Raw genomic sequence first — 12,065 nt, 5'->3', positions numbered from 1 at the left:
CTTACCACATGAGGTTAGTGGCTCCTTTTTCTGGCCATTGCTCGGCCGATGTTCATGCCACAGGGGAGGCTGTGATTCAGGTAGCAGTGGCTTTGTCCTCCTTCTTCTGCCCAGGGTGGCTGTTGGGCTGGGTGCATGCAGTGTGCCTTCAGCTGTCTGGCAGCTTCAAGGCAGGGAAGGGCTGAGCATCTGCCACTGGCTTGCCCACCATTTCATCAACATGAGGCAGCGTGTGGCAGATCTTCAAGGGCCGGCTGGCCCGAGGTTTGGAGTTGGGGCTCCAGTAAGGGGGTATCTGGGACTCAGTGATAGGGCACCTGCCTGGCGTGCAGGAGGTCCCAGGTCTGACCCACAGTTATTGAAGGGAACAACCAGGTTGCCCCTTGGGGCTGGGCATGCCTTCTCTCGGCTACAAGTGGTAACTGGGCCCAGTGGGCTAAGGCACTGGAGTGAGGCTTCAATCCCTTCAAGGGTGTGTGTTTGAATTCCACTGCTGCGAGGGACCATTTTACAGGGTCTGGGAGCATTGGGGTGGCCCAGGTTATCTTTTACAATAAACTCACCTGGTGTAACTAAGCAGGTTTGGGTCTAATTTGTTCTTGGAGGAGAAGCCACCTGGGATCTCTTTTAGGGAGCTGGTTGTTTGTGCCTGGTGAGCTCTGGCCTACAAAAAAAAGGGCAGGGGGCAAGAAGGGCAAGGGCAAGGCACACCACCCACCAGCCAAGAGGCCTCTGAGGAGGCAGGACTCTTCTTCAGAAGGGGGGAGGGGCCTGATTTGACATTGATCTTGGTGCGCTTGGAAACAGTGGAGAATGACAAGGGGATCACACCTCCCCCATTACCTGGGCCGACGACATCAGCTAGCTCGTGGCCTGCACAGACTAGGCAGCAGACCCAGCGCACATTGTTGCTTTCTCTTGCAGGGCATTTGGATGCCATTGAGGCTTTTTCCAGCTCTGCTGCGCCACAGGTTTCAGGACCAGTTCCATTGGCTGAGGAAGGGCCAACACCTGCTATTCCACTGGCTCCATGACAGCGCCAGAAAACCTGGCTTTGTCTATCCCAGACTGAGGTGAAATAAATACAGGACACCATTCCCTTTGGCCTGGAGGGGGCTCAATGGGGTCTTGGGGGTGGTTTCCATGGTTGCTTGCCTTTGGCTGGCCCTTTCCCCAGCCTTGCAGAAAGCAGTCAAATCCAAAAACAGTTAGGACCGAGATTTCATCTGGGGTGGCTGATCAGCCCCCACCTATCTTCGCGGTGTCTCTGGGGGCATCTGTGGAGGCAGCCAAGGCACCCCCCCATCCCAGGCACCTCTGCCCCATGGGCACGCTCAGGGCATCTCCATTGCCCATCTTGGCAGTGCTGGAGTCTGGTGCTGTGCCCCCTACAGGGCCTGTAGGGCTGTCATCTGCTCTGGTGCCGGAAGTGGACTCTCAGTCTCAGCAGCCCTATACTAGGGATGTACGAAAGTGACTTACCTTTCGTGGATTATGTTGATGGTGGGGGGGGAGGCGTTCTGTCCCTCCCCCTGGAATCCTGGACGGGGGAGATGTGCTCTGTTCCTCCCCCCGGGATCCTCGAATGGCCGGCTGTGCTCAGCGGCAGCTCTGTGGAGCAGCCGGCCAGGCCCGGCCAGGCCAGGCCAGAGCTGTCCACAGCCAGACTTCCGGCCATGGAGGGCTCTGGGTAAAACAAAAACAAAAACCACATACGCAAATGGTGGTGGCTACGGCCGTCACCATTTGCGTTCCTTCTTTTTGGCCGTCTTAATCTACGTAAATATTTACGTAGACTATGATGGCGAAAATAAAGGGGAACGCAAATAGCATAGCGGGCGCTATTTGCATCCCTTTTTGATTCCCTGTTTTAGCCTACGTAAATCTTTATGTAGGCTAAAATGGTGAATCAAAAGGGGACGCAAATAGCGCCCACTACGCTATTTGCGTTCACTTTTATTTTCGCCGTCATAGTCTACGGAAATATTTACATAGATTAAGATGGTAAAAAGAAGGAACGCAAATGGCAGCGGCCGTAGCCGCCGCCATTTGCGTACGCAGTTTTTTGTTTTTTGTTTACCCACCCAGCCATGATAGACTACGTAAAGATTTACGTAGGCTATCACGTCTTTTTTTTTTTTTTTAACCTAGCCATGATAGGCTACGTAAGTCTTTACGTAACCTATCACATCTTTTTTTTTTTACACAAGGCAAGCCTGGAAATGGCGGCGGCGACAGCCGGTCGGAAGACCGGCCGCCACCGCCACTGGCACCACCGCCGCCAGAGCCGCTGCTGGAGCTGCCGCCACCTGGAAGATCCACCCCAGGTGAGTCTCATCCGAGGGGGGATCCACGGGGGGTGGCGGGGGGGTGGCAGGCCGTTCCGCCACGGAGTTCGGGGGGCCGAATGCGCTGGCATTCAGCCTCACCAAGATCCGTGGTGGAATTCTCTGACATCCCTACCCTCTACCATGGCTGCAGCCTGTGCCTCTGTTTGGCAGGGCCCAGCTGGACCCACCAAGGGTGTGCAGTCCCAATTGCCTTCCATGCACACAGATCCATATGCTAACGTGGGGAAGGATGCGATACCTGCCGGTGGTGCATCCACCCCATTGGGTTTCCACCTGATGCCCACCATGAGAGATAAGATTCTGCTGGGGGAGTTTATTGATGTTTTCTCCTTGTTATTCCATCAACTGGAATCTAAGGACAAGGATAAATCAGGAGGCAAAGAACAGGACAAAGGCAGGTGGAAGAAGGCTGCCCACACCTGGGCCAACTGGCTGCTGGGCTTCCTAATTTACATGGGTGTACTGCAGCAGAAATTCATGGAACGAGGGTGGATCCTCACTAAATATGTAGACATTATTTACCCAGTGTACACTGAATATGAGGGCGGGGCTTGGCTGGCCTATGACGAGGCCTTTTGTATGAGGTCCACCATCAACTCTTCCATTTAATATCCGCTGGGATATTAAGGACCAGGACATCTGGCTGCAGTTCATGACTCCGGCCAGACCAGGGTTTGGTGACAGATCAGACAGTGGTCATATCTTGGCCAAGCAGTCACTTGGCCATTCGGGCGAGCGCAGGGCAGGTGGTTCAACACTACCTGCTCTGTTGGGAATACAGTTCCTGAGGCTTCTGTTCATGGAATCCGTGCCAGTTCCACCATGAGCATTCCATCTGTGGCGGTCAGCACCTGTGCACGAATTGTCCCAGAGCCAAGGGGAGGTGGCTTCAGGGAGAGTTCTTGGGCCATTCACAGCACTGCCAATTCCCAACTTGTGGGTTTCTCCATTGGGTATTTTTCCAAAGAAAGTGTTGGGGGATCACAGGTTGATTTATAACCTCTCCTTCTCAAAAGGCGGTTCTGTGAATGATGAGATCCCAGACCAGTTGTGTTCTGTGTGCTACACCTCTTTTGATTCTGCAGTGTCTATGGTTTGGGCTTTGGGGCATGGGGCATTGATGGGTAAGTGTGAAATAAAGTCAGCTTTCTACATCTGGCCAGTCAGTCCTTTGGATTTCAACCTTCTGGGGTTTTGCTTCCAGGATATGTTCTACCTGGACAGGGCCCTTCCCATGGGGTATTCCATCTCTTGCACTATGTTCAAGAAGTTCTTCACCTTCTTGGAATAGGCAGTGAGAGATAGGACAGGAGTGCAGAGTATGCTCCATTAGCTGGATGATTTTTTTGTTCCGCAGCCCCAGGGATTCCACACAATGCTCTGATTTGATGCGAGAATTTGGCACCTTGGTGGAGGAGCTTGGTGTTCCTCTGGCTCATGAAAAGACAGAGGGTCCATCGTCAGTTTTAATATTCTTGGGGATTTTACTGGACACTGTTAAACAGAGCTGCAGGCTCCTAAAGGATAAGCTCTCTGTCCTGGGTGAAAAAATTCTTACAATAATGTCTTCCTGTGAAGTCACTCTGCATGCTTTACAAAAGGTGGATGGGCGTTTAAATTTTGCAGGTTTGAAATGGCTCCATGGGGCCATGCGTGGGCTGTGGCTGCCTCATCACTGTACCAGGGTTACTTTGGCTATGCAACAGGATCTTGAGGTTTGGCTTCAGTTTTTGCAGGAGTTTAATGGTGTTTCTCTTTGGAGGTGTGAGTTGCTCCTGGAGACCAAGCTGTAGGTTCATTTGGATGCCACCAGGGTTATCTGGCAGGATCGTTGGTGCACTGGGCAGTAGGGGTGTACGAAACCCCGCTTACCTGGCTCCGCTGGGTTCTGCAGGTGGGGGGAGGTGATCCGTTCCTCCCCCTGGAATCCTCGACAGGAGGGGAGGCGATCCGTTCCTCCCCCCCAGAATCTTGCCTGCTGCTGCAGAGGCAGTGACGGAGGCTGCTGCTGGGCTGGTGCGGACGCAAATGGCGTCCTGAGTAGGCTCCGTTTCGCAGGGCTTCGCAGGGTGGAGGGGCAGGGGCTCCATTCCACCACGGATCCCAGGGGGCCGAATTCACTGGAATTCGGCCCCCCTGGGATCTGTGGCAGAATTCTCTAACATTGCTACTGGGCAGTGGTCTGAGTTGGTTAATAGGTGGGATTTGCAAAGATCTAACGTTCTTGGAATTCTTTCCCATCTACTGTATGTAGCTGTGCATATTTGGGCAGCTCAAATGACCAACTCTGTAGTTCACTTTTTGTGTGACAATCAGGCCACCATCCATGTCATAAACACCCTGGCCTCCCATAGTTCCAGAGCTATGGCATTGGTTAGAGCCTTCACGCTTCATTGTTTGCAACATAATATCTGGTTTCATGCCCGGCAGGTACCTGGCCTGCACAACTCGTTTGCTGACACTATGTCGCATAACCAGGTAGAAAGGTTCTGGGAGCTGGCCCCTTGGGCACATCCACTGCCAGACCCTATGTCAGCCACACTCTGGGAGATTGGTGGATTGAGGTAGAGCAAGCCATGATGAACTCCATATCTCCTAGTACTAGAGCCTCTTACAACATGGCAGGTAGGGAGTTCCATGCTTTCAAGTACGAACTGCAGTTACAGTAACTGTGACCCATTCCAGTGGGTCATCTTCTGCAGTTCAAGATGAGGCTAGGCCTCATCTTGAGTACTGTGTCCAGTTCTGGGCACCAAACTTTAAGAAGGATGCAGACAAGCTGGAGAGGGTTCAGAGGAGGGCAACGAAGATAATCAGCGGACTAGAAACAAAGCCCTATGAAGAGAGACTGAAAGAACTGGGCATGTTTAGCCTTAAGAAGAGAAGACTGAGGGGAGATAGGTAGGGATGTACGAAACACCTACCTGGTTCCGCGCTGGGGCATCTGCGGTGTGGGGGAGGTGCTCCCTCCCTCCCCCCGGAATCCTCCCCGGCCAGCTCCACTCTGCGACAGGTCTGCGGAGCCACTGGCCGGGGCCAGCCACAGCCGGCATTCCGGCCGTGGCTGGGCTGCTGTGGGCGCAAATGGCGGCCGTTGTAGCGGCCACCATTTGCATCCTTCCAGGCTGCCGTGATAGGCTACATAAGTATTTAAATAGCCTATCACAGCAAAGAGCAGGGGCACAAACGGCAGCCTCTACGCTGTACCTGATACCATCTTAGACTCAAAGAAAGCAAGATAGTCATGATTCCAGTCTGTCTGCTTACAATCTCTAACCATTACTTTGACAGACACTGTAGATGTTGGCCATATGTTTTGGATTAGCAACATTTTATCACATGACAGATGCGGGTCTGTGAAGTAAAACATGAATTGATGTTATAGAAAAACAAGCATGTGTGTGTGTGTGTGTGTGTGTGTGTGTATGTATGTATGTATATGTATATATATGGATCAGACAGTTGCTATCAGTTGGGCAAACACACCATTATAATAATACAAAATGAAAAAGCAGGCAGCAGAATTTGGGGCTGCATTATAAATAGGGGTGCATGACCTATAACGTTATTACCAACTAACAGTTTCAGGCAGATGGGGTTTACAGTTGTGCCCAGGGGTGGGGGGTGCTCTTACTTTTCTTCTGCTTCTGCTTCTGCTTCCTCCTCCTCCTCCTCCTCCTCACTTTTAAAAGCTGACCACGTCAAAAAAAGTACTACAATGGGGGATGTTAAAAAGCTAAAGAAAGAAAAAGGTAGGGAGCCACTACATTGCAATGATAAGACCCTCTGAATCATTCCCCCTCCATTAATTATCTTGCCAAATCTGGGCAAACCCCGAAGCGAAAAAAAGAGACCACACCTACAACCAACAAAATTGTATCTGAATGTCTTAGACTGTGACCCTATACCCTCTTACCTGGAAGCAAACTCGTCTCTGAGCAGACATGGAAAGGACTGTACTGTGATTTTTTTTTTTTTTTGCTCAGTCTCCAGTGAGGGGCTCACGTCCTGCTGATTCTGTTGCACCCTGTCAATTTTGTTGTGCAAGCAGTGGGCCCCACCTTGTGCCCCAGAGATTTAAGACTTCCTAGAGGAAGCCACAAAATGAGTGGAAATGCTTATTTCTGGATTGGGACAGCTCAGCAGACCTTCCTCTGCCAACCCGCCTCATTCAAGAAATGAGCATTTTCTCTTGTTTTTGGTTTCCCTCAGAAACACTAAATCTCCATTCCACAAGTGGTAGGTGCTGCTTGCAGAAGGGAATTGGTGGGGCACAACAGAATTAGTGTGGGCATAAGCACCCCATTGGATTCTGCCTAAAGAATGGAAGAGATATCTCTCTATTCATATAAATACAATGTGATCTGATCTGTGTGAAATTCTCAGAATATATTTACACGATTTAATAGAAAATGAATATCAGATAATCACTGGATGATGGGTAGACCTGTATAGTTAACATTAATGATAAACCCTGAAGTGTGATGGGTACATTTGCTGGATTAAAATTATAATAGGACAGTTTTGGCCTATTAAATGATGCCTTAGATGGAGTGATCAAGAACTTGTATACTGGAATAAATTGATTATATGGTCTATATAATATACTGACAACAGCCACAACAACAACAACAACATGCAATACAGCAGCACAGACACTAATTCCATAATCACACGTAGGGTGCAATCCTATAGAGACAGACCAGCGCCTCCAACCTTCCCTGAAGTCAGAGGCAACGGCCTATCCAATGCAGGGCGGAAGCAGAACGGAGGAGAGGATTCCCTTCATGCTGCAGCTGCCCTGCACTTTGCCTTAGATGCACGTTTTCATGCATCTAAGGGTGGCTTCGGCGAGGGGGAGGGTACAGGGCAGGAGACCACATAGGAAGCTGTCTAAACCAGTTCTGTGGTCTCCTCCCCTCCCCTCCCCCAGGAACGCCCCATTTTCACCCCTCAGTGCTATGAGCACAGAGACAGTGGTGGTGCAGTTCTCTCCGCTCTGGCTACAGGGAGTGGGGGAGGGGCGGGGAGCACGGTTTCCCAGCTACAAGCTTGTAGCGCTGTCTATGAGCTCAGAACTGGGAAACTGAAAAATCCTATCTCCCCCAGATGCTGTCTAGGGGACATAGGATTACTCTCTTCAGGACTTGTTTGACCTTAACTGAGCAGCATGAGACCCACTGCTCATATATTAATTAATTAATTAATTAATTAATTAACTGCATTTATATCCCACCTTTTTTCTCTTGCAAGGAACCCAAGGCGGCTTACATTCTCCTCCTCCTCCTCCCCCTCTCCATTTTATCCTCACAGCAACAACCCTGTGAGGTGGGTTGGGCTGAGAGTCTGTGACTAGCCCAAAGTCACCCAGTCAGCTTCCATGGCTGCGTGGGGACTAGAACCCGGATCTCCCAGATCCCAGTCCAGCACTCTCACCACTACACCACACTGGCTCTCCATATACCCTCCTAAGCCACTGTGGTAACATTAAAAGATGTTCTGTACCATATCTATGCTACATGGGAGAAGTGCATAATGTGATACCCTTACAGGCCTGGGGATTAAGTTTAGTGTCAGAGGCCTTGCACTCAGTGCCATCTTGGGAGTTTCAGAGAGTAACCAGAAGAGACAGGGCCTTCTCTTTGAAGTGCTGTGACTCTGGAATGCTGTCCCCATAGAAATTCATCACGCTCCCTTTTTGTGTGACTGTTGTTAGAAACTGAAGATACTTCCATTCTGATGAGCTTTTAATGCTTAATTCCTACTTTTATTCCTACTTTTATTGTTATTAGTTTATATCATTATTTACTCTTGTTGCTACTGGGTTTCTGTTTTGCTTTTGTTTTAAGTCATGTTGCTTATATTTTGTTATAGCTCTATAGAAATGGTTGTCGTTTAATTTTTATTGATCATGTGGTTTGATGATTATGTTGAATGTTTCTTTGGGTACTTTGAGTAGAAGACTAAGATGCATTATAAGACCATCATCTCACCTTCAATTAAATCAACATCTCACATCAACCTTTCATGTACTGGCATAAGAACAAGTTCCAGTGCTGTGTTCACTTCCGCCTAGCTGCCATCATTGAAATCATGGGAGATTCAATTGTTTCTATGAGGCAAACAGGTTACACCTTCAAGCAGGGGCTCCTTGGAAATATTAAAACCAGATGGTGGGTTTAGCTGTTCAGATAGCAAAGTGAGATGAAAGCTCGAGAGCACATCTTTGAAATGAAGTGATATTAGCTTGGGGTCTTATGTGCAAACAGCTTAATATAGCGATCTCAATCATCTTGCCTCTGCAATCTCTGGGGAGATAACTTGATAAATTGATGCATTACAATATTTTACACACCATTTTCCAGGTCAACTTATGAAGACAGGAACCCTTTCTCTGAAGAAAACTCATGAACACACATACACATATAGCAAAGGCAGGCAGAAGGATAAAGGGAGGGGAGGGAGTAAAAACCCTCTCTGAAGTTATTGGTGATACTTATCTAAAAATGAAACCTGCAGTTTCTGAAAACATCTGCACTCCCACATTATGATTGCCACAGTGACAGATATGGCACTAAACTAGTATTAAAAAAGAAATTATGCCCTTCTGAGATTCTGAAACTATTTTTAAAGTCTCTGGAAACAGAAGGCGCCGAAGCATTTGAATAAACAACACATCTTTTAATGTTTCTTCTCAAGGAAATTCCTAGCAAAGTGTTGTGATTGATGGCTAGAACTGGGTATAGAAAGAAAGATTTTTGACCAGAGTTTATCACAAGCAAACGGATGTGGCACGGGCTTTGAACTCATTATCTGAACTTCGGTGTGTGATAAAAGTTGAATGCTGCCTTGTGCTTCCCTTTTTATGTTGGATGATTAAACTACATTGAATAACACATATAGAAAGCTATGGTACACCCATTAAAATGTTATAGAAATAGGCTAAAAGTCAAGGACTTTTTAAAAAAGCGGTTATACTGTGCAGTGTAAGGGCAATCATGTGGGCACTTTGTAATCAAGGTAGTGCAGGAATCAGTAGTGTAGTGGCAAATTCAGAAGTGCAGTCACACCCATGTCCCTCACAGCCACGCCCCCTTCTAAGATTGTGCAACCTTGGAAGATATACAGCCTTCAACTGGGATCCAAAAACAGTGCAGCTGAGAGTAAGGCAGGGGTAATTCAACTGGACGTCTGAGAAAAAATGCAGGGGTGTTAAAATTCTTTTTCACTCACTCACACACAAACATGTTAGGTTTCAAAATATGATACTCTATGGAAGCTTCACTCTCTCCACTCAGACCTCATGGACAGATCCCTTCTCATTTAAACAGTCCCCTTGCACACTCCCTTAATGCCCCAATATTACCCATTAGCCTTCCCTAAGCTCCTTCATTATATCTCCCCCCTCCCCCTCCAACAGAAACATCCACACACCCAGCTGGATTGAACTACACACACACAGTGGTGTAGTGGTGATTCCCCCCACAGCTACAGTGGGGATCAGAGCTAAGCTCAGTGGGAACAGGGAATTCTGAGGGGGGTGGCAGATGACATCAGAGTCCCTGCTAAATAAGTGCTAATGAAAAAGTGCTGAGGCTGCATCCCTGCGAGCCCTGCCTCCACTACACCACTGGCAGGAATTTAAAATAGTCTTGTTATTCAGGCAAATGTTACTGAACATTTAATAATGACCTCCTTTATAATCTTCCTTACGATATCTTCTCTGGAGATTCAGCATCATACCTTATTCCCCCAGACCTCTTTCTTTGGCTTCTATGCAGCTATTACCATATTCTTGCTATTGCTAGCCATTCACACTTAAAATACGCATGTGTGTGCTCCACATCTATCTATCTATCTATCTATCTATCTATCTATCATGTACCTAAAATTATTTCTAGCCCACCTTTAAGGATGGAAGCCTCTCAAGGTGGCACACAAGATAAAAATCACACATAAACGATACAATTTTAAAAATCCATAAAAAACTTTTTTTTCAATAAATTTCATAAAACCTGAGATTGCCAATTAAAATCAATAGAAACAAAACTTAGCAGTAAAAACCAATGGCCTGGAGTTGAGGGAAGGGCAACGAAAACAGGTAGGTCTTCAGAGCTTGCCTGAAGACCTGGAAAGAAGGGCCCTGATGAACCCTTGATGGAAGTTGATTCCAGAGGTGTAGGGCCAACAGCGAGAAGACCCTCTCCCTTGTACTCACCAGCCTAACTGCACTGAGTGGTGGGCAGGTGACAGGAGCCTCTGCTGATGCCCTCAGAGTTTGGGCAGGCTGGAATGGGAGGAGGCAGTCGTTCAAGTAGCTTGGGCTCAAACCTGTTAAGGTTTTAAAGTTACATCAACTACAAGGCAATTACAGCATTGCCTCTTACAGTTATATTCTAGCTGAAGGCATGAAGACTGAGGTAAGGCTCATGGCTGAGTGGGCCAGAGCTCTGTGATGCCCAGCTTGAACCCAGATCTATATCAACACACACACAAACAAGCACACCTCTGGCATACATTATTCGTAGCAGTAGATATAGCTATAATAATGCACAGGAGAGTCTATGATCAAAACCCTTTCATAAATATACTTGCTGGTGTGGCTGCTGTTTTTCCTAAAATTGCTCCCACACCAGGAAGAGAAAATGTAAAGCATTATATCTATGTGAGGGCACAGTCCTATGGTTCCTGGAAAGATGTCCCATAGGATTGTGCAGATCTCCCACTCTGTGGAGGTTTAAAATGATCATACACCACTGGTTGTAAGGAATATGAATGGCTAACTGTGCATTATAAATTGGACCCACAACAAAGTATTTTAGAGTGGAGTGCTCCTATTCAGTGCTCCAATCAGTCATGCTCTCTTCCAGGATACACCATTCCACCCACCCCTCATTTTTCTGTCCCCCACTGTCCAACTGTCAGCCACCATTCCATGGTTGCTGAGCATTCTCAGTTATCGTATGCTCCTTTACCTGGGAGAAAGTCCCATTAATCTCAACAAATAAACATGCATAGGATTTGTACCAATGTGAAAGTGTAGTCATAGTAAACATCCATACACTTATTTTATGTCTGTCTGACTGTCTGTCTGTCTGTATTTATTTGATTTATACCCCACCTTTCTACCAAAAATGGTACTGAAGGCAGCTTACAGAAACAATTTAAAATAGAGTACAGCAATAAACACATTAAAATGCAATAAAAACTGCATTTGTAAATTTCAGAGAGCTTTGGCTATGGAGCAGTATAGAAATGTAATTTTTACTGAATTTTGCATAGGTCCATTCCAGAAACCATCCTATTCTAGGGATGTCAGAGAAATCCGCTGCAGTTTCAAATGAGGCCAGATTCCTTGGAATCCTTGGAATTCCTTGGAATTCTGTGGAATCCTCAGGAATCTGCAGCGGATTGGGACCACTTACCTCCGCTCCAGGAGGACTGGAGGTGGAATGGCACTTGGCTGCTTCTTGCCAGCCAGAGCCGTTCGCTTCCTCCCTGTCCCTGCCGATTGCCATGTCTTAAAAAAAAAGATCAGGAGGATGTGCCCATAGACTTATATGCAAAATAGAGCCATGAATCTTGCGTATAAGCCTATGGACACATAGACTTATAGACAAGATTCATGACTCTATTTGCATATAGGTCTATGGACACATCCTCCCGATTGCCATTTTTTTTTTTTTTTAAGACATGGCAATCAGCAGGGACAGG

Source organism: Heloderma suspectum, chromosome 3 (genome assembly GCF_057233095.1).
Source record: "Heloderma suspectum isolate Gila_16-S chromosome 3, 16-S_ref, whole genome shotgun sequence".
Taxonomy (NCBI): Eukaryota; Metazoa; Chordata; class Lepidosauria; order Squamata; family Helodermatidae; genus Heloderma; species Heloderma suspectum.
This window is presented reverse-complemented; position numbering follows the sequence as displayed.